Consider the following 26976-nt stretch of genomic DNA (forward strand, 5'->3'; position numbering starts at 1 on the left):
GACTGTTTTGAAGTAGAGCGACCAAAAAAATGCAGCGCAGCTTCTAACGGTGAGATGCCAAAGAAGTGCTTAATAAAATTCAATACTTTTTTTGCTTGAACAACATCGAGTATTAATGATGTTTGCAATACCTAAATGATAGTGGTCTCTAGTTAATAATAATAATAATAATAATAATAATACCAAAACTTGTATAGCGCCCTAATCATGTGTAAACATGCTCTAGGGCGCTGAACATGGAAAAATAGACAAAACTAAAACATAAAATACTGAATTATACCAGCGGGAGTAAACATTCTTAAAAACATTCAACAACAAACTTAATCAATAGAAATCCCTAACTATTAAAAAAACAATTAGGTCTAAAATCTCAAAAACAAACATTATTATATATTGCCAGCATTAATAGTAGGTTAAAAAAAAATACATGGATTATTGACAATTAAAACTTATTAAACCATTCAGTGAAAATATTCAATTTTAAATAGATGAGTTTTCAGTGCGCTCCTAAATTTGTTCAGTTCAGTTAAGTCTCTTAGGGATGTGGGCAGAGAGTTCCAGAGTGTAGTAGCTGCCTAGTTAGTCTGCAAGCCACAAGTAAAGCTTTTTGCCACTTGCTTGAGAACCTGTACAATTTCTTATCAGCTTTACATTGGCAATCCATGTACTGGTACATTTTCATTTCAGGGAGTAAAGCCCGGTCATACTTCCTGCGAATGTGAATGCGAAGCGAATTTGATGTGAATTTGAAAAAACACCTTTCACAGCGATATTCGCTAGTGAGTTGAGCAGAGTTGAACTACTGCAAACTGTTTGTTGCAAATTTGTGACGTTAACATTGGCTTCGCGTTCACATTCCCGGGAAGTATGAACCTGGATGAAGAGGGGTGAAAGACATAATCAAGGGGTAATGTTCAATGTATTTAATCATTATTTAACGCTCTTTCTAAATCAGTATCAAGTTTTCTGTTAATTTTTATCAAATTTCTCTTGGGTGTATTTATTGTAAGACATGTGCGCTGTATAAATATAAATAACTATTATTGTTATTAATTTATGCATTTTTTTATTTTTTTTATTTTTTTTTTGGTTTTTTTTTTTACTATTATTATTTCGAGACCCATTTGTTTAGCACCTTATAAGGGTTAACAAGGTGCTACTGCGCAGACAGCAGCCACAACCAGGAACACCGGGGCCAACCCCTTCTCTTTTCAAAAAGTGCACTGGGTTCTTTAACATGCGTTACACAACACATGGGACCAACGGCTTTACGTCCCATCCGAAGGCAGAGCAATGGACACAAGTGTCACGGCTTGGGATTCAAACCCACACACTGCTGATCAGAAACACCAGAGTTTGAATTCGATGCTCTTAACCGCTCGGCCACAACACTTCCTAATAATTGATCCAAATATCAACTCACCCCACCATGTACATGTAGCTAATTCAATGCATCAATTTTTCACATGTTTTCTTCAAAGGTATCATTTATACACTCAAGAAAAGATATAAAGTGGCTGCATACGCCACATATTTTAATCAATTTTTACCCTGCAGCTACAGGTCATATGGAGAAAGCTGCATCAATATCTTCTCATCTCAATACAATACTGGCTGCTATATGAAAGGAAACATTATACAGTCTACCACTTATCTACCATGCAAAACATACTTAAAGGCAGTGGACACTATTGGTAATTAGTCAAAATAATTATTAGCATAAAACCTTACTTGGTAATGAGTAATGTTGAGAGGTTGATAGTATAAAACATTGTGAGAAACGGCTCCCTCTGAAGTGAAATAGTTTACGAGAAAGAAGTAATTTTCCACGAATTTGATTTCGAGACCTCAAGTTTAGAATTTAAGGTCTCGAAATCAAGCATTTAAAAGCACACAACTTCGTGTGAAAAGGGTGTTTTTTCTTTCAATAGTTATCTCGCAAATCCAATGACCAATCGAGCTCAAATTTTCACAGGTTTGTTATTTTATGCGAATGTTGATATACACCAAGTGAGAAGACTGGTCTTTAACAATTACCAATAGTGTCCACTGTCTTTAAAGGCACAATATTTACACTAATATAAACATGGGCATATTCATGTAATCGGATTGCACATATAAGAGGATGTGAACACTGTAATCATCCATAACACAAATAGCGAACATCCCTTCATGAATCATGAAGCACGAGGATTGGGAAAAGGGACAAAAGATTAACCAACAAAAGATAAGAATTAAACTAAAATTAATAGTAAACTTGTGGGTATAACCACATAGAAGTAATAAATAAAAAATAACAAATAAAAAGGCCCTCATCCTCCTCTTTTTGGAAAAACTTGGACGATGAACTGGTATTTTCTTTTATTTGGCCTAATAGGACCAAATAATTATGAAAAATCCCTAGACATGAATGAAGAGTAAAACCCAACTTCAACGAGACACTCATGAAATTGCTGAAGACCCACTTGTTTTGTGGACAGTGATTTTTCATAATAATTTTGCCATGTTTATTGAAGATTTTTGATCTGTGTTGGACACAACTATACAACTTTGCACCCTCTGGGAAAAGGCGCTCTATAAATGGCAGTTTATTATAAATAATTACTATAGGCTATAGGAAAAGGTTTTTAAGTGAAGGCACCGGACACAATTGGTTATACACTACTAAAAATAATTGTTTGCATAAAAACTTACTTGGTAACAAGCGATGGAGAGCTGTTGATAGTATAAAACATTGTGAGAAACGACTCCCTCTGAAGTAACGTAGTTTTTATGAACGGGATAAGTTCTCACTCATATTTAAAACAAATCAGGCATCTACATAATGTACAAGCACACAGATTTGTGCAACACGGGTGTTTTTTCTTAAATTTTTCTTGTGCCACTTCGATGACCAATTGAGCCCAAATTTTCACAGGTTTGTTATTTTATGCATAAAATTGGGAATACACCAATACTGGTCTTTGACAAACACCAAAGGTGCCAAGTGCCTTTAAAAGAACATTTTACCAAAAAATAATGCCAGCTTATTATTACAATATACAATGTACATACAAGAAATAATTTCCAAATGTGATCTCACCTTTAAAAGAAAACTTATCCAAAGATGCTTCAGCCAATGTACCTGCTATATCATCCACAAATCCAATTCATCCAGAATCTACAGCGAGGAAATTCCAACTACTGATCCTTGCACAATTATGTACGTGTATGATCACATAGTCAACAAAAGCCGAGACTCTTCAAACACTTCTCAAAACCCACACGTTGTTGTTTTTATCCCAAGCAGAGCTGGATTCTATTCCAACAGAATTATAAACCGGTCACAGCCGCCAAGAAAACAAAAACACTGCAGGCAAATTCACCTCACTTCAGTTTCCACGCTGTCCATTCCATACTAGTTAATCCTCTCTTGTATTTCAAAATCAGCGGGCACTCATAAAAAAAAAGGCACCTCCAGTACAACACACATAATACTTCAAGCAAATAACGAACCCTAACTGACAAACCATGGAATAGCATTAGCTATAAACCTCCCTTATCAGTCTCCTGTGGTAATATTTGCTCATTGATCATAAAGTATTATACAGTGATACAATCCTGACAACAGAACACCCCCCCTCTCTCCCTCTCTCTTCGCCCAATCAGACCAAGCCATCAGTTCAAATGAATTAAACATGGTACTCTTAACCTATACAGTGGTTGCCTAGCTAGGAATGTTGACGCTTTTTAATCACGGCCCGCTCTCGAGTCACTTTGAAATGAGCAATCCAACATGCCATGAATCAGGCATTACGCCAGGTATTATACATGTAGTAGCTAGTAAAACATACATTCAAAGTGACCCTTGAGTTTGGGTTTATGAGGGGTCTTTACACAACATCGGATGTTGTGACATCCAGCAAAAGGAGCAAGTTGCAACTGTCTCTTACAGTATATTTAAACATCATCAATTCATAGAGCTGTATGATCATATGAAGCACACTCAAGAGTTCCTCTGGACACACAGGGTGCAAAGTTCTTTTTCTACCCTGCCGTTCGTGTTCATCCTTATGATAAGTAGTAATTTGAGAGATAGTGGGATCGGTAAACTCAACAGTTTGAATCTGCCGCCTTTTTATCTTTATAACGTTATTATCATTGCAAGATTCGTTGCTTCTCACACGGGTTTTTGCCTTATTATTCATAACACACATTGTAATTTGTACATGGATACTGCACAAGTACAGTATGGAAACCTGCTACCAGACTTCCAAAGCATGCAAAGAGTTGGTGTGTCTGCGGGCTATAAATGCCACTGAATACATCAGTAGAGGATTTAAGTTACATAGTTATTTGTAGGCATGTGCTTGAAAATGTACCCCATAGGCCTGCTACATGCCTACTTTTATACACTTTTTAAGTGGTCCATTAATTTTAAAAGTACAATTTTAATAAAATTGCTTCCAAAGTACTGTTAGAGTATGTTAAATTCTTTATTTTGAGATTGTGGCAAATGGCATTAAATGTCAGTCTTACAACAATACTGTTGATTGGGTTTGATTTGATTTAAATTTGATTTGATTTAAATTTGATTTGATTTGATTTGATTTGATTTGATTTGATTTGATTTGATTTGATTTGATTTGATTTGATTTGATTTGATTTGATTTGAAATGTTTTTTGCCATAAAATGACATTTGCAGCATTGCGATCAAATTACAAAGAGTTTTTAAAATAATCAACGTTCACAAATCAACTTACAGACAACCAAATAAACACATTATTACAGATCACAACTATAAAAAAATAAAAAAAAATAAAAAAAATGAATACAAACAAATCAAAATAGTTACCAATCTTGTACAAAACCTGGAAGACAAGTCCAAGTGAAAAGTTAACCACCCGACAAAATAATCCAAAAGAAAAGTTCAGGACTAACCCTGAGTTGTCTCCACACTGACCTTTATTATCTCAACTTTTAGAGTCCACAAGAGTTCTCAACCTGTATCGGGTAATTATGAACTACCGGCGTATCAATATTAACTATATCCAGTGTTTGGCCCCACTTCATAATTGACACTCCAAGTTCTGCGGCTTTTTTGAGGTTTTTCTCAGTGTTTTTCCTTCGACAGATAAAGCGTCCGTGATTGTGTGCCTTGTCAACAAGTTATATCACAGAAATTGGGGTTAAAAAGGAATTATTTTGTTGTATTGAAACAAATTCAGTTTGTGCTGAAATAAAAATCATGTTTCTTGTTGAGTCAACTAGTTCATGTGTTAATTTTCCATTAAACTTTCTTTACCAGAAGAGAGCTGACTGTGCACAAACACAGAGGCCTTACAAGCACAGTTTGTCTAAAACTGTAAGGGAACTATCATACTAAGTTGTATTGTTGCATCACTCACTTTTTGCAAGCAAAAACACCCTAAGTTGACAAGATGCAGAAGAGGCAATTCTTGTTCCTTCCTCCTTGTTTTTAGCAAGAAAACATGTAAGTTAGCAGAAAAAATATGCCTACTTGTACTTGACTATTTCCTCTATACTTGTAATGCAGGGCCATCCCAATTTAGGGGTTTACTTTTTTCCCATTTTTTATTTCAGATAACAATTGAAAAATATTGACAAGTATGTAACTATGGAGTAAAGCAAAAGTGACAATGTTAGCAGTAAGCATAATAAAATTAATGTAAAACAAAGGTGTGGGCTATTTTGATAAGCAGAAGCTTGTAAAAACAGCCTTCTTTTAAAGTTTCTTCACTGACTCCTGTTGCTTTTAGAAGGGCAGTGTGTATTACTCCATAACATACCTATCCATGTAATTGTTTTCTTCTTTTTTTGGCAAGTTAAGAGTAACAAGTTTTATTTGCAATCTTTATGGTCGACAATGTCAATCACAATCGGCGTGGCAGTGAGTGGACTTTGGTTGATGATTTCCTGACACTTAACAATGTGCCAAGCAATACCGCAGTAAGTGTAGCTCAATTATATCAGCCCCACTGTTATTGTTTCTTTTAGAGCCACCATTTGAAATAGTGCAAATCGCAGTATCCTCAAAGGCGGGGTTTTTAAACTAGTCAGATCATTCGTTTTAAGGCACTGGACACTATTGATAATTACTCAAAATAATGGTTAGCAAAGAAACTTACTTGGTAACAAGCAATGGAGAGCTGTTTATGGTATACAATCAAACATTGTGAGAAACGGCTCCCTCTGAAGTAATGTAGTTTTTGAAAAAAGGGTAATTTTTTACTCAAATAATAAAATATTTCAGCCTGAAGCCTTTTATTGGGCATCTGAAAGCACACAAACTTGTGCAAAAAGGGTGTTTTTTCTTCCATTATTCTCTCGCAACTTCGACGACCAATTGAGTTCAAATTTTCACAGGTTTGTTATTTTATGCATATGTTGAGATACACCAAATGAGAATACTAGAAAATTAACAAAGGTGTCCAGGGGTGGATTTCACAAAGGTAGCCCTAACTTAGGACTAGTCCTAGGCAATGCTAAGAGATAGGACCAGTCCTAAGTTAGGATGAGTTACTGGTCCTAACTTAGGACCAGTCCTAGGCAATGCTAAGAGATAGGACCAGTCCTAAGTTAGGATGAGTTACTGGTCCTAACTTAGGACCAGTCCTAGGCAATGCTAAGAGATAGGACCAGTCATAAGTTAGGATGAATTAGTGGTCCTAACTTAGGACCAGTCCTATCTCTTAGCATTGCCTAGGACTAGTCCTAAGTTAGGACTACCTTTGTGAAATCCACCCCAGTGCCTTTAAAGGGGTTTGGTAATCACTCTTAAAATTAATGGCAACAACAAAACTATTGGCTTGAAGTCTACAGAATCAGCTTTCAATAGTACATGATTACATTACATGTACATAGCGTGTTGAAAATTTTCATTTTGAAGTGTAACAAGGTTTAAGGTTTTGTTTTAAAAAAAATTGCCCCAAAATTTGAGTCTCAGAAAAGTCACTGAAAGTAGGGATTGGCAGATTGTTTATTCCTTTTCGGGATTATTCTTCTTGCATGGACATATTTCCCTCCGGATTTTAGCAATACCCCAAAAACCAGACCAGCTCAGCACCTGCTCAGCACAGAAAAACCTTGCTTAGCAAAAAACAGGTTACCAGCCAACATTCCATAAAGTTTAAATTATTGCAACTGGAGCCCACTATTTTTTTTCTAGGCAAAGAAATTGGTCATGCAGTTTTTTTCTAAGCAAAGAAATTGGTCATGCAGTTGTTTTCTATTAAACAGCTTTATAAAGTTGGGCCTTGTCTTGTACTTGGAATTTATGGAGGGAAAAAAGAAAAGCTTAATTTTAACGCTTTGCTCAACAACGGCTAAAAGGAAAAAAAGCGTAAAACCCTGAAATCACTTAAAGGGACACGTTGCCTTGAATTGGGGGAGTTTGAAAAGAATTTGAAACCTGTTTGTTATGAAATGCATGGTTAGAAAGATAATTTAAAAGTTGAATATAATGATTCACACAACATGCCTCGAAATTGTACGGTTTTCCTTATACGTCGTGAACTAACACGGTTGGCCATTTTATGATTTTGATTCCACAAAATGGCCGACCATGTTTGTTCGCGACGTAAAAAGAAAACCGTTCAAGTTCGAGACATGTTTCTGTGGATCATTCTATCCTACTTTTAAATTATGTATCTAACCATTATGCAATTTCAAACGCTTTTCAAAGACCAACTCAACCGTGTTCCTTTAAAGCCATTGGACCCTTTCGGTACAGAAAAAAAAAAAAAAGTTCACAGATTTACAAATAACTTACAGGGTTTACAGAAGTTAGTGGTAGACTTCTCTTGAAATATTATTCCATGAAATGCTTTACTTTATCAATATGCTTTATCAATTCTCGATAGCAAGAATTACAGATTTATTTTAAACACATGTCATGTCACGGCGAAACGCGCGGATACAAGGGTGGGTTTTCCCGCTATTTTCTCCCTACTCCGATGACCGATTGAGCCTAACTTTTCACAGGTGTGTTATTTGATATTAGAAGTTGTGATACCCAAAGTGAGGGCTTTGGACAATACTGTTTACCGAAAGGGTCCAATGGCTTTAACATGTAATCAGCGACCGTGTTCATTTAACACGTGTAATCAGCGGCATCTTAAACCCATGATATTTACAAAGCCAGCATAATGTTCTTGCTCTTGTTTGTGTACATGAGGACGGCAAATATTGACTCTTGATAACATTCAGCTTTTGTGCATGTAAACATGTTGGTTTACATCATAAGGGAAGGTACGTGTGTAATGTATGTGTACATGGACAACACTGTTAATCACTTAAAGCCTACACTTACAGATCTACCCAAACAATGATATTTAAGTGTTTATGGTGGTTGTTTCAGTTTGAACGAGCCAGTTAAAACTTCTGAGGATCAGTCAAAGTGGCCTGATTGGCTAACACTTCATTGCCACTCAGCATGCCCCATTAGCTACAGTGTTCATAAACTGGCTTCAAAATAACCCATAGCACCCACAGCAACTGCTGTTGTGCCATGAACTTTTGGGGTTGTTCTAAAACCCCCTCGACCCCCTCGACCAACGACCCCTCCACGTCCGCCCCGTGTTCGAAGAATGTCTGACAAATTCCGAATTCATAAAATGTCGCTTTACGGCCGAGTAAGAATTATGTCCCCGATTAAGAATTCACAGTGTGTGTGATCCGCGACGCAACTTCTTTCCACGACTAGACTTGGTTTCAAGTCTGAGAATGCATGCGATTATTTATCTGCATCAGCACACAGTTGTATTACTCTACACCGATTGGGGACCCCAAAACACGTGTAGGCCATTTTGGTCGGTCGGGTCTACAACCTCGAGCTCCGCGCATAGAGCAACTAGTAGTACACAGAACGGGAGTGATCGGCCGGAAATGGGTCTGCCTGTTAATCACGTAATGAGTTGGCTGTAATCGTACTCAGGCGGTAAACGCAGGTTCCCAGTTGGGATAATAATTGTATTCAGGATCGGATCGGCCAAGAGATACGCGTGGAAATGCAGCGTTTTTTTATCTGTACATCACAATTGCCACAGGACCGATCTCAGCAGCCAATCACGCACAGTTTGCTTCGTGCCTACCACGTGTGTATGGTTTGTCTCCATGTCTCGTACGCTGTGTTATGTGCGAGGCATGGTGTAGTCGACGTCAGCATACAAATGTGTACGTGATTGGCCGAGATTGTGAACTGTAGCAATTTCGGTGTATAGAAAATAAAATCGCAATAAAGTCGAGTGGTCGAGGGGGTCGTGGGGGTCGAGGGGTTTTAGAACAACCCAAACTTTTGCTGGGGTTTAGAGGTACCCTGTGCAAGTGTCCTGTACAAATTTACATTGTCCCCATACATGTAGAACTTAGAAATGCCCCTGACCAGAGGGAAATTGATGTGCCCCTTCAAGGCCTGCATACATGATTTCAAACGCAATTATGTCACTATACAATTTATGACAATGTTGAACGAAAGGGTCCAGTGTTTAAAGCTGGAGGACCGAGAGTGACAAGCCAATAGCAAACCTTGATCTAGGGCCCAAGTTATGGTACTCCATTCAGATTTCAGTTTTGCAGTTTTTATTTCCACAGCATAAAACAATAGATCTAAAATGTACGCTAAACTTGCATCGGGCATCTGAGTGTGGGTTCGAATCCTGATCATGAAACTAGTGTCCTTCAGCAAGATGCTTAACTACAATGTATATTAAATTCTCTCCATCCTGCCTTATTTGATGGTAGCAGGTAAAGAAACGGTCCAAGCACACAACAGAGCAGACCGAAAAGCCCAAATGTTTACATTGAACTAATCCCCACAATCTATTTGCCAGAGGCTTCTTAAGAATTGTTAAAGAACTTTTCAAATTGTGTAGGTTTTTCCACTATTCAAACAACCTGTGGGCCAAATTTGATAGCAGCCTACCAAAGAATTGCCGTTTATGGAAGCAAGGAATTCCAAACTTATATGTCAAGCGTATTTCATAGGTTAGCAGGTAATTTTTGCTTTAGCGCATGCGTACTCCATGTTACTAGATATTTTTCGCTTACACAGCTTCAGCACAGAAATTTGAAGCTTACACAATAAGCGGAAAATGGGGATCAGACCATACTAAGTTTAAGTTATGTGCAACCAAGTGAACAACATTTCCGCCTACATATTTTGCCTTAACAAAAAAACTACATTTAGCCTCTTGCTATCGGGCAATCTGGGTTGTCTCAGTTGTTAAGACACTGCTGAATTGCAAAGGTCATGGGTTCAAATCCCATCGAGTAATATGCCTGTGATTTTTCTCACAGAACTAAGGAAAGTACTGAGTATGTACAGTGCTAACACACATTAGTGTAAGGGTAAAAACAAAATTAATACATGACGGTTCTTTTTCAAGAGGCAAAATATAACACAACATACATACACATACCTGTAACATTTGAAGTTCATGTGTATGCTAAATTAATTGTTAAATTTTACTTTCTGATAAGCTACAGTGTACATGTTCTGTCTTCAGGGAAGCTATGTGTGTGGTGCTTGCCCACCAGCCTTCTGCACTTTCTTCATGTTGGTCGGCCAATGGGCCCAAGAGGATAGTTCAGAAGATACCCTATGGCAATACATGTTAGCCCCAAAAAAAATAAAAAAATGTTTAACGTCCTCCCTTTTTGAAAAGGAGGAAGGAGGGCCTTTTTTTTTTCAAAATGGCCCTCCGACACATTTTTTAATACAAACAGCTAATCTATTTTTTCTAAATGATTTTTTTTTTCTGAGATCGTAAACAAAATATTTTGTAAAAAGAAAAGGAGGCAGCCTCTAAATAGGAAGCGGGCGGGGACGCTAAACATGTTTTTGTATTTTTATTTGGCCTAACTGGGGACATGTTATTTTTCTCCAATAATTGAATCAACCATTCCGCTGGCACAGGAGAACATTTTGATCCCCAAATTGATATTGCTTTGTGCCGCATTCTCAAGATCCGTTTCAAAGGGTTCAGCGGACTCTGGTTGAACATCTCCATGGCAGGCCGACTTGGGTTTTTAAAAAACTTACTATAGGCAACCCTCAACATAAAAAGACTGTGTACATGTATTTCATTTCATGAACTCATCAATTTAGCAGAGTCCGAAAATAAGATTTAAATTGATGAGTCGCCCCCAGGCAGCCACTAGCTAGTTGCTTGGAAACCAGTCTGGTTGTCTCCGTAATTATCCTGTACTTTGGATTGGTGTGAAAAGCAGGGACAGCCTTCAATGCTTTTTTGAAGGGGCACCAAGACCAAGACCAGGGGCAACAGAGGTCATGACCAGTAAATCCAGGCCTGGCTTCTATAACCAATTAGTTTTTATCGCCATCAATTTTAAGTGTAGATTGTTTTTACGAATCTACACTAAACTGTAGATTCGTTACGAATCTACACTTAAGTGAAGCGTAGATTTGTAATATAATCTACAGTTGAGTGTAGATTCATTAGAAACTTAAGTAAATAGTTCAACTTGGAAATTACTGTCTTTCCAAACTGAAAGATAGCATGAAGTGCAACAAAACATAGCTGAAAATATCTTATCTTTCAATTTACAAAAACATTATCCAGTTTAGAAAAATCACTTTTAATAGCTTTGTTGTTAGCTGAGCAGATGACGTTGCACTCGATAATGTTGCAAGCACTAAAGCATGCCTATTTTGCAAAATAATTTTTTAAATGTGACCGCCGTTTGACACTGTATACGAAATTAGATAAGATATACAGTGTTGTTACTATTGAGAAATCCAATTCATTGAAACTGTTACATAACCAAATGGGGGAAATAGTTGAAGTCAGAGAAAAGACTCTAAAGTGTAGATTGGTGACTGCAATGTTCGGCTCGTACATTCTATTCACGAATCTACACTTTGTCGTCCATTCTCCTTAACATAACTGCCCTCATTTCCATCTCATTCCTCCGTAACTCAACTCTTCTTCACTTTCTCCTCCTACTACAGCTATTCTTTATTGATTCCATGTTTCCTGTACACTTTCTGTCCCCACCCCCACATTAAACAGTCCTTTTTAATCAATCAATAACTCAGGCACCTGGCTGCAAAGGAATTCTCTTTGCTTCAGTCTCTCAGTTCAATATGTCTCTTGTGGGAGACGCTTTCTTTTTATGACTTGGCTCACACAATCCCGAGTAGATTGAGAACACTACCCACATTTATTCAAACCAACACCTGTACTATGTCTACATGTAGGTCATCTGACTAAACATGGCCCTACCTATGCCAGCTGATACTCCAGACATGCAGCACTTTCTTTAAAGACACAGGGGTCGATTTCATAAAAGTTAGTCCTAACTAGGACACTACTCCTAGGACTCTTACTGAGTTATTAATCACTTTAGGCTAGTACAAGATATGACTATAGTCTTAACTCTTTTCGAAATCCAACCCTGGACATCACCTTTGGTAACCGTCAAAGACTAGTATTCTCACTTGGTGTATCCCTATATGCATAAAATAACAAATCTGTGAAAACGCGTACTCAATTGGTCATTGAAGTTTGAAGAGAATAGTGAAAGAAAAACACCATACGTTAATTCAGAGGGAGCCGTTTCTCACAATGTTTTATAATATTAACAGCTCTCCATTGCTTGTTACCAAGTAAGTATAAAAATTATTTTGAGTTGTCCAGTGCCTTTAAAAACAATAATCATCAAGACATAATGGAGACAGTCTGTACTTACCAGTCTCAATCAATTAACTCCTCTCAGTTGGTGTTCAGTTCCTAATAGTTGTCTTTCAAATCACACTATGAAGCGTCCCTCTCTTGTTTGCTTGCGTTTTCTGCCCATGAAGGAAAGTTCTGCCTCGGTTCAATTCAAATCTATAGAGAAAGGAGAGATGCAAAAGTTAAGGTCAATTCAGGCAATAAGCCACTTGCAGTTTAGATTTGAATAATGTCTGGTACACGCAGGATGACTTGCTTAGTCACAAAAGTACCACTTACATTTTAATTCCCTAGACTTGACAGTCATTACATTGTACATTGTCAAATGGTTCAGGCAAGCTTTAGTAGGATAGCAACCTCCAGATGAGCAAACTCTGGTACCAATGTCCCAAACACATCGATTCAGAATTGTGTATGGGTGCTCACCGTCTTTTACGTATGTAACTAAGCAAAAGCTTGTCCCTAATCATGTGACATACATGCATAGCAACTGTCTCTACATTCTGAGGAATTTAAATTTAAAGACACTGGACACTATCGGTAATTGTCAAAAACCAGTCTTCTCACTTGGTGTATCTCAACATATGCATAAAATAACAAACCTGTGAAAATTTGAGCTCAAGTTGCGAGATAATAATGAAAGGAAAAAACACCCTTGTCACACGAAGTTGTGTCCTTTCAGATGCTTGATTTCGAGACCTCAAATTCTAATTCTGAGGTCTCAAAATCAAATTCGTGGAAAATTACTTCTTTCTCGGAAACTACATTAATTCAGAGGGAGCCATTTCTCACAATGTTTTATACCATCAACCTCTCCCCATTACTCGTTACCCAGTAAGGTTTTATGTTAATAATTATTTTGAGCATTACCAACAGTGTCCACTGCCTTTAAGCGGTAACTTGTGACCGAGCACGTCATTGTACCTGCAATATTCAAATCTAACACGCAATGGCTAATAATGTCTTGTGTTTATACCCAATTGCAACGAGACAATATTTCCAGGTCTGCATGCTTCATGTTTCTTCATTGTTGGATTTCCGCAAGCATTTCTGATCTACAAAAAAGTTGCCCTGCCCCTGAAGGAATGAAACTCAACACTTTCCACATCCACCAAAAACCTATCCCTATAAAAAGTCCCGCAAAGGCAATCTTAATTGCAACTACAGTACACCAATCTACAATTACCACAGACAGGATAGAGTATAACCTCCAGCAGAAGGGAAATTCGTCTGGAAAGAACCGTGAAACCGTGTCCTTAAAGAAAATGGTTTCACCTTCCCAATGTAGTATTGTTACTGGAGACGAGTGAGTTTGTAAGTAAACCTTGCCAAATAAGAGTCTCCATTATAAGCAATAACACAAACCAACTGTAATTGATATTCGATTACACATGTTTAAAAGCAGGAACAGCGTTCTTGAAAGAAAATGAAAAAACAAGCAGTGTTTTATAGTCATATAACTATAAGGCTAATTTGGCTTACGATTTCAGTAGAATGAATTATAAGGTGGGTTTGAATAATTTTTACGATACTATGAGCAGCAATTAAATTAAAGGCATTGGACAGTGGACACTAATTGTGAACCACTCTGTGAAAAAGAGTCACATGTCGCCCAAAGCAATATTAAGTTATGGACAGTTTAATGTGGAAAGTGTAAATAAAAAAAATAAACCCCAAAAATCATAAAAAAAATAAAAAAAAATTTTTTCTTTATTTTCCTTTTTAAGATCTTTAGTTGCATGGTTAACCTTTAGAACACTTACTTTTAGGCAATTAAGCTATGAATACAACAATTTTGTGATCATACTTATGTCTAATTTGTATCCTTTTGCACACAATGGTAGTTTAAAATATCATTTTACTTGTAATGCATTTTTCACAAAAAATGGAGTAGTGGCTAATTTCAAACAGGAGTAACTCAGCAACTCGATACACCCCAAAGCTTAGACACATACCAAATTACTGCTGCTGATGTGTTCTTTCCAGACATACATATAACTCAATTCCTGAAATTGCCTACATCTGACTCATTTTCACAGAGCGGGTCACCTATTGGAAATTACTCAAAATAATTGTTAGCATAAAAACTTACTTGGTAACGAGTACATGTTACATGTACTTGTTGTGTGCTTTCAGTCGCTAATAAAAGGCTTCAGGACTGACGTTTTTTAATATTTGAGTAAGAAATTACCTCTTTTTAAGAAACTACATGTTTGTTCCTTCAAAAGGAAGCTCTCCATTGCTCATTATCAAGTAAGTTTTTATGCTAAAAATTATTTTGAGTAATTATCAACAGTGTCCAGTGCAAAGTAAACCACTACACACTACACTAACCCAACCACCCAACCCTCATTAAAATAGAGAAGTACTTGAAATACTTTGGCCCCTGACTTTTACACAATTTGTAGTGTAGTTATCCAGCAATTCATCTCTCCTTCCAAGGAATGACTCGGGCTAAATTGACCACAGACTAAATAAAATAGGTTTTCTGGGTGATTGCAGGGGGACTATACACTAGTCTCATTGGAAGATAAGATACGATTTCTTTGACTTGATCCCCGAGTAGAAGTTTTCAATTGATTGATGAAAAAAATCTAAACAATACAGTTACTACAAAGAACCAGGCTTTTCGATTCCACTAGTCAATTGCAATGCTATCATTGAATTAACCAAAAATAGTTATTTACTTTGGTGTATTTTGGGGGCAGAATCTACCACAGCGTAATTGATAGAATGTAGTTTACAGGCAGTGCAGACATTTCATCTGATGGATTGAAATGAACACTATACAGTTATAGATTGTTCTGGGTCTAACCTTTAAGTATCTATCATCAATCAGAACTTGGAGCAAGATCAAGACAGACATCTCAGTGATGAATGTACTTTATGGGAGAAGGTAGGAAGATGGGTTTTGATACCTTTTGTAGATCAAGTTTCTGTAAATGAAGATGTACGTGTATGTAATATAATTTATCTGTAGAAATTTCAGCTTCATTAGTTGTCAGGGTTTTTTTTTAGAAAAGGGTGAAAATCACAGAGCGATGTTTTCAGGAGAGTCGCGTATTAAATACCAGTACTGGTAAATACGTTATGCTACATATAAAATAGTATGTCTCATGAGACGGAAATTATTTCGAATGACATTGTTTTACTCATTTCTCAAAAACTACAGCACCTCAGCAAGTAATGTTTTAAGGTATATACGCTTTCTACCACCATTATCTTCAAACCATGTAAGTTATATGTACATGTACATGTACATCTATGGACATTGTGTTTTGTGTCAGACAAAAAGTACCCAAACCTTTTAATTCAATCAAGGATGATGCTCTATGAAAATGCAGCTCATCTCTCATTATGCCAGAGCTCAAAATATACACTGGACCATAGCTCGGCTGGTCATTTTTGTGTCACGTACAGAAGACTACTATAGTCGTCTTTTTATTTTTTCTGTTAAATTTTTTTTTTTGGGGGGCATATTTTATTTTAACATTATCTCATTGTGACCAAAAGGTCAAATTTCTGGACAATATATTTAAGGTGGAAACATCGCTAAGACAACAATTTAACAATACTTATAAATTGCAAAATAACCAGTAAAAATGTAAAATAACAAGAAAAGGGAAATTATCCACATTGCACACACACGTAGATTTATTTGCCTCAAATCTGTAAAGAAGTTTATAGTGAAGTACAATGTAATTGGCCCATCAACCTTGAGCCTAGCAAAATGTGAGTGAATCTGCCAACCATTCAATGTTCAAACACACAGGGAAAAATTCAAAGATGAACCAGTCTATTAAGTTAAAATGTTCAGAGTAATATTTCAGACTCTGTCTGGATTGCTACTTAGTGACTCTGTCTCACTCTAGGCATGGGACAGCACTTTAGGGGAGAATAATTACATCAGATGGCACTTCAGCTCTGTAAGATGCCTTCCCTCTCATCCTGTAACACTCTCTCCTCACCTTCCACTCTCAACGGGGTCCCCGAAGGGCGTTACTGTCCCCTTCTTTTTGTCCTTCACTCACTCACTCTCTGTCCGCTACTGCTCTTTATCAATAAAATTGCTCTTCCAACATGTACCTCCTAACCAATTTAAACCTGGCTCACATCTTCAATTTGGACCTGTCTCACAGAGGTATCAGTTACTAATTCATGGGAAAGAAAACACGAAGAATCAGATGGCAGTACCAGTACATGTATGTCATGCCAACTTGGACTCTAAACTTCGGTGATCAAACCATCAATGGTCATTAGGAAATGTCGGGCTTGAAACTGAGCAGAGGCCAAGGGCTAAGGAAGCCAGAGGACAAGTCGTTAATGGTTTGTAACAGTTTGATAGTTAAGATATGGTGGTGGCGTAATGATTTAGGTCTTTGCGCTCGAATACTGCTCTTGCGAGATCACTTCTCTCGCGCAAAGCTACCGGCTGCCGACTACTAGCTCCCCCAATTGGATGAGACTGCACAGCACAGGGGCCATCAGTTTAGCGAGAATACCGCAAGTAGGCCTATGTCACGGCAACTTGGACTCCAGACTTTGGTAATAAACCATAAATTGGTCATTATAGGAAATGTTAGGGCTGAAATTGAGCAGAGGCCAAGGGCTTAGGAAGCCACTGACTTTGCCTTGATGTAACTTAAGAATGTTCCCGATTGATAGTGATTTTCTAATGGAGGGGCTACATTGACATGGTCACACAAGAAATAATAGTGATTTTCGATTGATTTCACAGTTGATAGTTGTTTTCTGATGGAAGTGATACAGAGTTAATTTCTAGGGCTGATATTTTGAAGGCTGTAACATAATTGTAATTCTGTCCTAACTGATAAAAGTCTGTATTGGGTACACTGACCTTACATGTTGTAGCTTGCTTCTCAATTAGAAACAAATTTTGTTTAAACAATTTCATAAGATTTCTTTTCTTTTCGTTTTTATTACAAAGAAATAGGCGTACACCTCTGGCAATTACTCCAAAAATAATGAACATAAAAACTTGGAAGAAGTGGGCCTACTGCAGCTGTTGATTAACATTTTTGAGTTATGATTCCCTTCTAGGGAACATGGTTTTAGCAAGAATCAACTCATAAGTTTTCGGGAAAATCAGCTAAAAATATGGCCCAGTGCACAGGTGTAGTTGTTTTGTTTGTGCGAACTTCACTTTGCCTTGCATGAATTGCAAAGGAGATTTCATTTCTCCAGTAATGCAATTCGCGGCCTGGGAGTCTGTGCACAAAGCCGCTTAGATCAGCTCTTATCGTGGTCGTAAATCTGTTCACACAGCGAGTGTCTTCCAACTGGGTTTGTGCCCAGCTCGGCTTCTTTCTAATTGGCTGCTAATGTATTGAGTGGATTTGGCGACTTGTTCGAACTCCTTCCTTTATAAAGCTCCATGATTTTAGAGAGAGAGAGATTCAACAAATTTCAAACTGAGGAACATTTCTGCATGAAACGTTTTTAAGATTGTGTATTCCAATTACAGATTATTCTTCCAGGTGGACCTAAACCACTCAAGATTTCCAGCGTTTTAGCTGTATAACGAAGCTGTTCTGACCAAGCAGGAGCGACTTGTTGGCTCGATTAGGCTTGGTTTCAAAATGACACTTCTAAAAACTAGGTAATGAGCAATGGAGAGCATTGATGGCTTAAACCATCCTGAGAAACAACTCCCTCTGAAGTATAGCTTCTTCTTTTTATGCTTCTACATTGGATACATGTACACCAAGTGAGAACACTGGTCTTTGACAATTACCAAAGGAATCCACACGTACGTCTTTAACACACATCGATGTATTTTGGGCACAAACAAACTGCATCTCTCTTCCACCCACTGAGGGCAACAAACTAGGAGGCCTAAAAAGGTGGTTTACAAATCAATTCACAATCAAAAGGTTATTTAAAAGACCACTTAAGACCCACTTCAACTCTAAAAGGATTATTGCCACACTCTCCTCCAACAGTGACATTAACAAGGATGGGTCGGATCGATAACCATCACTATTAAGGATACCCTATTATTATGTGACAAATGTAACCCAAAGTGCTACACGCAGGGGTAGAAAACACCCTTTCAAGGCATTCCATTGATTGTTACTGAGCCATGTGATGGGCTTATCCTCAAGTCACTTTGTACATCACACCTTCTACAATGCACACCCCACCCTCTTTGTTAGTTTGTAAAAAGACCATTCCAAGTGTGCAAAGTGCTGAGCCACATCGCCCTTCTATGCCAAAGCAGTTTAACTTGAAAAAGTTCAGAGTTTTTCCATAATCAATATATTAACCACAAGGGAAACTGACTGGGTAAATTTTGAAATGAGTTTTAGAGTTGAACAAAGAATTGACTAGAGTGGGATTTGAACCAACGACCTCCGGATTAACGTGCCGGCGCTCTACCAACCGAGCTATCTAGCCCTATGTTGGCAGTGTCCCTATTTTGTCAATATCTTTGTTCGGGTGTGCCACTCAGAAGCCATACAACTGTTAACTGCCGTGTAGCCAGGGATCACACCCAACCTTCCCAGGTTGTATCGTAATTTGGGTGTGATCCCTGGCTACACGGCAGTTAACGGTTGTATGGCTTCTGACTGGCACCTCCGAACAAAGATATTGACAAAATAGGGACACCGCCAACATGGATAGCTCAGTTGGTAGAGCGCCGGCACGTTAATCCGGAGGTCGTTGGTTCGAATCCCACTCTAGTCAATTCTTTGATCAACCCTAAAACAAATTCCATAGGCCTAATCAACAGAACAATAGAACATTTATTTCCACATTCACATGGAGGGTATCATCCTAAAAGCCGAGGCTTGTGATGGATGCGCCTGATGTGATTAAGTGTTGGGCTCATTAACTTAAAACCAGATTAAGTCCTGTGCCAGTCTTGTTTTTTGTTTCAATTCAACATCTTCGTCTCAAAAGAACTATGTTCAATAAAACTGTGTTCTCATTATTGACGCTAGAATCTATCTAGTCTCTTCTTATTTCAATTCGGGTCTTGTGAATAAAATCCCATCCAAGTCTTGCTGTCTTATTGATTTTTCCCCCAAATTCCCAAATTCAACCGCTGCAGAAACTGCCCGTTTGCCTCACACACAAGCAACTGTCACTTGAAAAATAAAAATAAGAATAAAAGTAAGTGGAACACATTTTTGACTGGAAAATCAATGAAGGACCTGGGAATTACAGTATGCTCTCCACAGTCATGACAAACCCAGTCCGACGCAATGCATTCTGTCTTCAAAAGTGGCTAATAAAAATGACAAGCCATCAGCAAACACCGCCTGGCACTCCACAGCAGTTCAAGATGCAGGGCTCTTCAGGAAAATGGACAAATAACGTCAAGTGCGTCTTGGAGGGGGGGGGCAAGGAGATGTTGTGAGCCCTTGCATTAAAGGCAGTGGACACAATTGGTAATTACTCAAAATAATTGTTAGCATAAAACCTTACTTGGTAACAAGCAGTGGAGAGCAGTTGATAGTATAACACATTGTGAGAAACGGCTCCCTCTGAGGTAATGTAGTTTTTGAGAAAGATGTAAATTCTCACTCACTAAAATAAAAGACTTCAGCCGAAGCAATTTATAGTTTTTGAGGAGGATGTAATTTCTCACTCAATCAAATAACAAAAGACTATCAGGCTGCAATAATGTTATTAAACATGTATGCATCAAATAATAAAAGACTTTCAGGCTGAAATACTTTTATTAAACATGTATGCATCTGAAAGCACACAAAGTAATGCACGTTTATTTTTCATTATTCTCTTGCAAAATTTTTTGACCAATTGAGCCCAAATTTTCACAGGTTTGTTATTTTAAGCATAATGTTGGGACACTCCAGTGCCTTTAACGGAGGTCAAACCTGAAGATGGTGGATGCATAAAGGGCTTGTAAAGACCATAGAGAAAAGACCAAAGAAGAAATGGAGTGAGCAGACTTTTAATTTAGCAAAAAATACCACATAGTACATGTCACTTGTCTTGCTTATGTACACATTCAGAGGCACTTGACAGCGTACAGGCAGGGCAACCTAAATGATTCACCTGGTAAACATCATGATTGAAGAGCATTTTACTGTACACACACACCAAGGTCTAGGTAGACTTACGGACAAGTCGTTAGTGGTTTGTCGCGTTGATAGTCAAGTCATGGTGGTGGCGTATTGCTTGGTTTAGATCTCATCAATTGAATACTGCTCTCCCCTAGGTAGACTTGTGGACAAGTCGTTAATGGTTTGTCGTGTTGATCATGTTGATAGTCGAGTCCCGGAGGTGACAAAATGGTTCAGGTCTTGACACTTGAATCACTCCTGCCAGAAGCTGCTGGTTGCCAATTACTCCTTCATTAACATTTAACCACTTGTCCACAAGGCTTTGGTCTAGGTTGACTCTACTGATCTAAGCTTTAGATCATGGGGGTTTTAACATAGACCAACCTCTTCTTCCTGGGATCTTACAATATCCCACTTGGTAAATGAAGGACATTATTCTAATCCTTCAACTGGAAGTGTACACACAAGTGTTTGCGTTTGCCCTGATGGGGTCTTGGCTTTATGTGTACAATGTTTGCAGATTACTAACTGACTTTTCCTGATGAATGAACAATTTGGTGGCTCCATGAAGTGTATGTAGGCCTACTGAACAATTTGGTGGCTCAATGAAGTGTATTCAAGGTTTCTTGGGCTGACAAACTGGAACCTTTGCTGTTTGTAGTGTAGGTGTATAGGCTATACCCATACACACAAAAGCCAAAGGCCTGCATTTGTGTAAGAGTTAGGAAGGGCACCACGGCGTTTTTGTAAATTTTCATTGGAACATTCAAGGGGCAAGCACCAAGGCAATGACCAAGGGCATTGGCCTCCATGAGGGTCCCAGTCCTGAAAATGTATTACAGAAATGGGTTCTTTTTTGCATCTGTTTTATTTACAAAACCAAGTGGTCTGTATTTATATCAGTTTTCAAACCCTATAAGCATGATAAGGACCGGTCACACAGGCCCCGATAACGAGAACGAAAACGATAACGATAAAAATGCATGCCCTCGATTGGTTGAATGAGCATGGGCGTAATCTGCGTGGAGCAATTCAACCAATCGCGAGCGTGCATTTTTATCATTCTCGTTTTCGTTCTCGTTATCGGGGCCTGTGTGACCGGGCCTTTAATGGGACTTCAGGTAAATAATTGGTTCAATTTTACACAAAACATGACCGTTTAATTTTTAAAAGTAGGCCTACATTGACTATAGGCAAGCAGATAAATCATTATTCTGTGACATTGAGCGTAATAAAGTAGTTTTACTATAAAATGAAAAAAATTATACAAACCGTAAAAAAATCAAAAATGAAACACCAGGTCTGTATTCAACCGTGATGCTGATTTTGAATTGCTCAGATGTACAGTAAAATAATTTTATCATCCTGTGTAATAAACAACATCTAAAAATAAACAAAAAACTTAGTAACTGGTTTTGTTTACAGTTGCCAGGCATCGGCAACAAGGCCACCAGGTGTTTGTCTCGGCAATAAAGTATAAAATGATCCTGTTTACATTGGAGTCAGGCCTGTAACTGATTGCATCCACTAGATTGATATGTCTGTAAAGTACTGTATCAAGCGTAAAAGTTGATTGATTTTGTCAGTGGTAAGCCAGAAGGTTGAGAAAGTTGGGTGTATTGCCTGACCCTCTGTGTTAGAGTAGAGCTCCTTTTACACTACCTGGGGGGGGGGACACCCAGGGGGAATAACGGCCGACCCTTGCACACTTGGATTGCCTTACCCCTGATTGGCAAATGCACATACCCCTGGGAAGATCTGCAATTGGGCATACACCTTGGAAGATCTGCAAATGGGCATGCACCTAGAGGAAGAATGGTAAATGGGCATACACAAGGATGATCTGCAAATGGGCATACCTCGAGGTGCCTTCCACTCGTGCAAACGTTGCCAACAGTTGCGCACGTTCGCCAACAATTTCAAGTGGAACGAGTTGTTCGCCATGGCAACTTTAGGCAAACATTATACTTCTGAGGTGTTGGCGAGTGATTTTTAAAATGGCGGACAAGAATACGATATTATTTCTTTGTCACAAACATAATTACATTGTATTTTCGGTGGATGATAAGATTTGGAATAACAAAGGTAATTGGTTGATGTAATGATGGTGCGTGGCATCTTCATTTCAGGGCGCCGCCATATTGACTTCGCGTGTACGCCCCAATCGTTCAAAAGATAAAAACGTTTGCGCGAACAGTTGCGAGTAGTTTGCGCGAGTGGAATGCAGCCCAGCTCCGAAGTAGGGGTAAGACACCAGGGGCAGCCTATGTTTGAAATGTGTAGGTGTGGGGCGTACATTTTTTAATGGTTTTAAGCCCGGTGCATACTTCCTGCTAATGCGAATGCGATACAAACGTTGACGTCTCAGATTCCCAACGAATTATTCGCCAGGGTCGAGATGTGTTCAACTTTTGCGAAACATTCCCTGGGAAAATGGAGTTGTGAAGTCAAATTCACATCAATCTCGCTTTGTACAGTTGTATTAATTAATGCATTCGCTGGAAGGTAATGAACCGGGCTTCAGTCTAGTTTTCAAATCACCCTATCTAGTAAAATGTACATTTCAATCCAGGTTAATAGAGGAAATTTAATTTTCTTTCAGGGCCTTATCAAATAGCAAGTAACAGTCAGATGCACTCAGAGTGTGTGTATCTGTGGTAAAGCACTTCTTGAAATGTGTAGCCGAAACCCTGTGGAATAGAGACCTACAGGGAAGAACGTGAAAGTGCGACAGTGTACACCAAGGGTTAAACTCCTAGGGTCTCCCCTGAGTTGTTTTTAACAGAGATAAGACTACAGCGTGAAAAGGGCTTCAAGGTGTGGTTGTGCACATGGTGCGGTACATGTATCTAATTTTTAGAGCCCTTTATTTGGCATGCAGTCGAAGGTTTGTTATTATACAGCCCAAATTTGCAAATCAAAATGAATAATTTCTATGAGAGAATCTGGGAAGTTTGGGGGGGGGGGCTGAAATCCCAAAATAAGATTATTTTCAGATACTGTTGAAGCTATTCGATTACAGTGCAGACCGTGTTTATCCAGACGCCATGTATAAAAAAGGGTAACCCAATATAACATTGCTGTCCAACCCCCCCCCCCCCCCACACACATACTGTACACACCCATCTGCATTATAGACTGTTGCCTTCTATTGAATTAGCCCATAAAGAAAATTAGGATTTCGACTTGAGCATGACTAGCAATGGATGGAACAATGTAGCACTAGGGTGTATTGAAAGCCAGACTATCCTACAAAAATATAGGCCTAAAAAAATCTGTCTTTGTCTTCTAGACAACTATCGTAGTGTTCTTACAGTGTATGATCCACACTGTGATCACCAGAGGTCGATTTCACAAAGAGTTATAAAGCCATTATACACTTTCAGTACAGAAAAGGAAAAAAAAAGTTCACAGATTTACAAATAACTTGCAGGGTTTACAGAAGGTAATGGTGAAAGACTTCTCTTGAAATATTATTCCATGAAATGCTTTACTTTTTGAGAAAACATTAAAACAATACCAATTCTCGATAGCGAGAATTACGGATTTATTTTAAACACATGTCATGACACGGCGAAACGTGCGGAAACAAGAGCGGGTTTTCCCGTTATTTTCTCCTGACACAGATGACCGATTGAGCCTAAATTTCCACAGGTTTGTTGTTTTATAGGGCATACACAAAGTGTGGGACTTGGACAATACTGTTTACCGAAAGTGTATAATGGCTTTAAGACTAGTCTTATATCGAGTTAGGACGAGTAATAGTGTAACTCGTGTGGTATCCTGACTGATGCCAACAACAGGGACATTTAAATTTTAGGACTAGCCATACGTTTCTAATATCCCCCAGGTCCTAGTCCTAAGTTAGGACTAGTCCCAACTCTTTGTGAAATCGACCCCAGTTGTCCTACTTTACTAAACCATGCCTAAACCGAGTGTCAGGGCTTCATCCCAGTGTTCTATAGTGTCAGGCCAGAAAACTCAAGAAACGACAAGTACCGTGGTGTTTCTTTTTTTTCCTTCTCAAAATGGTAGGCCTACGTGTACATGATACAAAAATTAGTGTGACTGATAATTAAAGGAAGTAGACACTATTGGTTATTGTCTAAGACTAGCCTCCTCAGTTGGTGTACATCTCAACATGCATAAAATAACAAATCTGTAAAGTTTGAGCACAATCGGTCATCGAACTTGCGAAATAATAATGAAAGAAAAAAAAACACCCTCGTCACACGAAGTTGTGTGCGTTTAGATGGTTGATTGCGAGACCTCAAGTTTTAAATCTGAGGTCTCGAACTCAAATTCATGACAAATTACCTCTTTCTCAAAAACTATGGCACTTCAGAGGGAGCCGTTTCTCACAATGTTTTATATTATATAACTGACATACAGATCCTTGTCATTTGATTGGTGGAACTTACTTCACGTGACATTCACTATTACTCCCATCCGCACCGGCGATCAAAAAGACCTGTTCGCCCATGGGGAATAGCATTTCCCATTCAACAGTTAGGATCATCCTTGTTCCCAATGTTTTTGAGCAGTACAGCGCCGCCGCGCCGCTGCTAAAACAAAGGAGCACCTGTGCAAAAGGTTGTGATCCGGTTTGAGCATTGTTAGCGGCGCTATAGGCCTATGATTTTTGGTTGTCAGTAATTTGGTGTGATTTTTCATAACGTTATACTTTTAAAATACACCAAATGACAGGGATCTATATGTCAGTTATATAAAACAAATATTGAGTGGCTTTAATTCGTGGAATGGAAGCAATATTACCGCTCGGCAAAATTTTGACTGTTCCATTTCACTCGGCTTCACCTCGTGAAATGGAACAGTCCAAATTTTACCTTGCGATAATATTCCTCCCATTCCACTCTGAGCCACTCAATATTTGTATACTATCAACCTCTCCCCATCACTCGTCACCAAGGCTTTATGCTAAATTTTGAATTACCAATAGTGTCCACTGCCTTTAATGCTGTCTGTGAATTGGGTCAATTTGGGTAAGGGCTCAGATTCCGCACGTTAGGCCATAAAACAAAACTGTTGGAATTCCTTTTTTGGATGGGGAGTGAGGGTGGTTTTTATTTTTGGAACGAAAAATGCACGGTGAATGGAACGAAAAATGCACGGAGGGTGATGTATGTACTTGTAGCGTGCATGGTGCGTGCATATAGCACTTTTATTTGCTATCATGTGACAGACAATCCTCCAATCAAATGGCAAGGTCAGGATCTGCTTCAAGGACAAGGGTGTTAATACAAAAATGATTATCGCAAATACAGACAGACTAGTCCCATTTACTGCTGGAATGTATTTCCGGAAACTAAGGCTCCCCATAAGTAGCTGGAATGCAAATGTCAAAGTTACACTTACAGGGGTCTATAATATTCATACTCCTTCCTTGAAGTTAGAACTGTGACTACGATAGCGAAACGAACCAACCTATGACTATGTGCGTAGGCCTACTGGTTTTTTTTTTTCATGTGTTATGTAATTTGGTGGTTTGCAACAAAATCATTAACTTTTCTCACCGTCGCGCTGCATGCACACGTCCATTGCTCAAGTTCTGCTCAACTCAAGTTCAATTCAGCCAGAATTACTCAAACTTCTTAGTCTACAGCGAAAAGATTAATGCTTGCTTACTCACCATACGTGTATGCTCACCGTCAAATAACTCGTGTCGAAAGCTTTTTCTCTCTCTCTCTCTCTCTCTCTGCAGTCAACCGTCAAACGTTTATCCAAGATCCAAGCCAATGTAAACATTCAATTTGGGGAGCTCTGCGACCATCCTTCTTTCTAGATTGAACCCACGTGTGTGTCTTCCGGACCCTCTACTGACTCTGTTTTGATAGCTAGCTAGCTAGCCTCACAGAATTTCCACAGTCTGATCTTGAAGTGGCCCGCTTGCGTGAGCAGTATCGCCAACTGGTGGCGCTGTTAAACATTAATGGTACACAAGCCGCAATTTTCGTCTACATCAATGCGTGCCACTACTAGCGCATTTTTTTCAATGGGGAATTTCGTTTAGATTAAATCGATTCAAAAAGGAAAATCATAGGACAATTTTTGAGGATGTTTATTTTGCTTTACAGTATATACAAAAAATTCCTTGCAGGCCGCATGCCGAATGGCTTCGGGTATAGTGGATACGGCTGTAGCGCGGATATTCTTCGACTTGGCCATATAGCCGTAGCCGAAGCTGCTCGATTCGAACACGGCTTAA

The 26976-nt window shown here is 38.6% G+C and overlaps 1 protein-coding gene across 4 annotated transcripts in view; it reads right to left on the bottom strand.

Moving 5' to 3' along the window:
* Positions 1 to 26537, bottom strand: part of LOC139939197 (uncharacterized) — a 148715-nt gene extending 122178 nt beyond the window's left edge. For 3 of the 4 annotated variants that reach the window (XM_071934987.1, XM_071934986.1, XM_071934982.1), the window contains exons 1-2: positions 26401 to 26537; positions 12713 to 12852 (exon numbers count right to left, since the gene is read on the bottom strand). The gene's annotated coding sequence lies outside the window, so the exon portion shown is untranslated. Of the gene's footprint in view, positions 1 to 3082; positions 3343 to 12712; positions 12853 to 26400 lie in introns of those variants that run through there. The other variant, XM_071934985.1, reaches the window with a different exon arrangement.
* Positions 26538 to 26976: the final 439 nt, after the last annotated feature.

Source organism: Asterias amurensis, chromosome 6 (genome assembly GCF_032118995.1).
Source record: "Asterias amurensis chromosome 6, ASM3211899v1".
Taxonomy (NCBI): Eukaryota; Metazoa; Echinodermata; class Asteroidea; order Forcipulatida; family Asteriidae; genus Asterias; species Asterias amurensis.